We start from the raw sequence: 2,476 nt of genomic DNA, 5'->3' as shown, positions 1-2,476 counted from the left end.
TGTATAACTGAAATAAACTATCGCAAGTATTACAGGCAGAGTGCTCAATGGTAGACCAGAGCGGATATAAATCGTTACACTACGTAGATAGTTGAATGTCTCAACGTTTCGATAATACACAAATCTTAAAACGTACAACATAGACCTACACGGTTGTTACACAATACAATAGGCCTACAATACTGTATTCCAAGTGTATAAAAAGTATTTCAAACAAATATATAAAATTTTATGGACTTTTTTAAGTCCTGCATAGACTATCAAAATTTATTTGACAAAATAACTGTTGTATGCCCATAATGACAATCTTTGTTATTATTAATATTATTATGATGACCACGTGTCACATGTTTTTGTCAAACAAAATGTGATAGTTTGGACAAGGCTTTAAATCGAGTGGAATGTAGATTTTCCATTAAACATTACCAATTTGAAATATGATAATTACGACTACATTATGATAGTAACCACTATAAAATAGGCAGAATTAGGCCTACCCTACCTTAACCCCTGAACAATTGTCATTCTTTTGACACGCATGGATAGCCGGTGCCTACGTATTGTATTTGTGTTATTTCTTTTTGCAAGAGAGGACTTGAAGAATGAAACGAATACATAAGCCTAATATTTCTGTTAAAAGAAAACCTGTTGAAGGAGAAGTAAGCTTCAGGTACCTTTAGTTTCTTTTTGATAGGCCAAAAGTATTGTTTAAAACGAAACTTGATTTCAAAATATATTGCTATTTGACAGGGAGTCATGCATACTTGTAATAATTTTGATTCATTTTATCAAATTATAATAAAACAAAAAATATGTAAGAGTATGTGTAATTCCTTGTTATATTAGAGTCATTAAAGAAACAGCAAGGACAAAGGATTCCAAATACGGACTTTTAGTAGGCCTATGTGTGACTAATTATATCGGCTTTATTGCAAAAAACTGTTGCAATATTGAAATCTATGTAAAATGATGTGCTGTAGGCCTACATTTCTTTTCTTGTTCTAGTTTATAAATTTAACCTTCGTTGTCATTAAAATTATCATCATGAGGCTATTATCGTCAGTCATTATCATACAGCATCATTACTATCAAAATTATTTTGTCATCTTTGATTATCATCATAATAACGAGCATTATGCTAGTATTTTGTTATTTTATAGATTCAGTCTTATCATGATACCGGTTGAGTATATAAACTTTACATAAATTACTGATATAGTAACTAGACTTATATTTGTGATTCAAAAAGGATCTATGTCAAGAAACAATTTTTTAAATTTACATATTCACGGTTTATACCACTTTATAAGTTATAGAAATATTGTTGGGCCGATCCAAATATTCTTTGATTTAATCATAATTACTCCAAAAAATCTTACCTAAATATGGTCATAATGACATCACATCATGACCATATAGGCATATAATGACCATATATGGCATAAAACATTTTTTGTCAAAGAAAATTTGACAATCTGTAGTCCTACAGAGCTTTAAGTACATTCTTTAAAAAAAAACCAGAATTTTGTAACAACAAAGAAGATACAAAAAAAGACATCATATATGATTTCAAGCATTATACATAAATATTCTAATACATTAAGTTTCTGTTGTTGGTACCGTATCGATTAAATAAATCTGTATTATCATAATATTATCAAAATAGAGGTCTCTTTCCAATTAAAGACCATTTTTCATTTTCACATGGCAATTTTGGTCTTAGTTTTAACAAAAGATTAATAATAATAATACTGATTTGGGGTTACAGAAAAATGGTCTTTTGTAGTGTATCCATGGAGGAAATAGGCCTATATCAAGGGGAAAAAAACAACGTACCGAAAACGATTTTTTTGTTAGTGTGAGCAATGATTGTTGTTGTGTCTGCGAAAGCCATTTTGCATTATTTAATACAATTGAAGTATTTAAGGCCATAGGTAGTTTTTATTGATATAAACCTATACAAAGCTGCACCATACAAATGACGACATACACACATTCCAGTGGCAAGAACGGATTTTTCATGGCTTTGACATACTGTACCTTTTACCATGGAGGTAATTTAATGTTATACTGTACCTCGTTGCTTTTACAAATAACCATTATAATTTTAGATTGACATTTAAATTAGTGATTTCTTTGTTATAGATTGATAAATGTTAATTAATTTCTTGCAATTTTATCTGTAAAGGATAGTGTGTAAGCTATTACAAAAATCTCGATATAAAATGTATAATTTGATTATACTTTATATTATATTTGTGTACTAGCAAACACATGTATTTCATTTGTCTGAAGAAGACCCAGGCATAGGTCGAAATATTCATGTCCTGAATACATTTTTGTGTTTTAAGTCTACTAAGTCGTTGTCATCTCATCGTTTTAATAATTGAGTTATATATCTCAGGAACACAGGATCACATATTATTCCTTTATATAAATACTGGTTCTATTTCTGGCTGTTTACTTTACTTACTCT

At 29.4% G+C, this 2,476-nt stretch overlaps 1 protein-coding gene across 12 annotated transcripts in view; it reads left to right on the top strand.

Moving 5' to 3' along the window:
• Nucleotides 1-2,476, top strand: part of LOC117116963 (fibropellin-1-like) — a 31,689-nt gene that overhangs the window by 1,833 nt on the left and 27,380 nt on the right. The gene's annotated exons all lie outside the window — the stretch shown is intronic.

Source organism: Anneissia japonica, unplaced genomic scaffold (assembly GCF_011630105.1).
Source record: "Anneissia japonica isolate Jap-2015-1 unplaced genomic scaffold, ASM1163010v1 scaffold287943_len491860_cov182, whole genome shotgun sequence".
Taxonomy (NCBI): Eukaryota; Metazoa; Echinodermata; class Crinoidea; order Comatulida; family Comatulidae; genus Anneissia; species Anneissia japonica.
The sequence above is the reverse complement of the archived record's forward strand: the minus strand, read 5'-3'. Positions and strand labels throughout refer to the sequence as shown.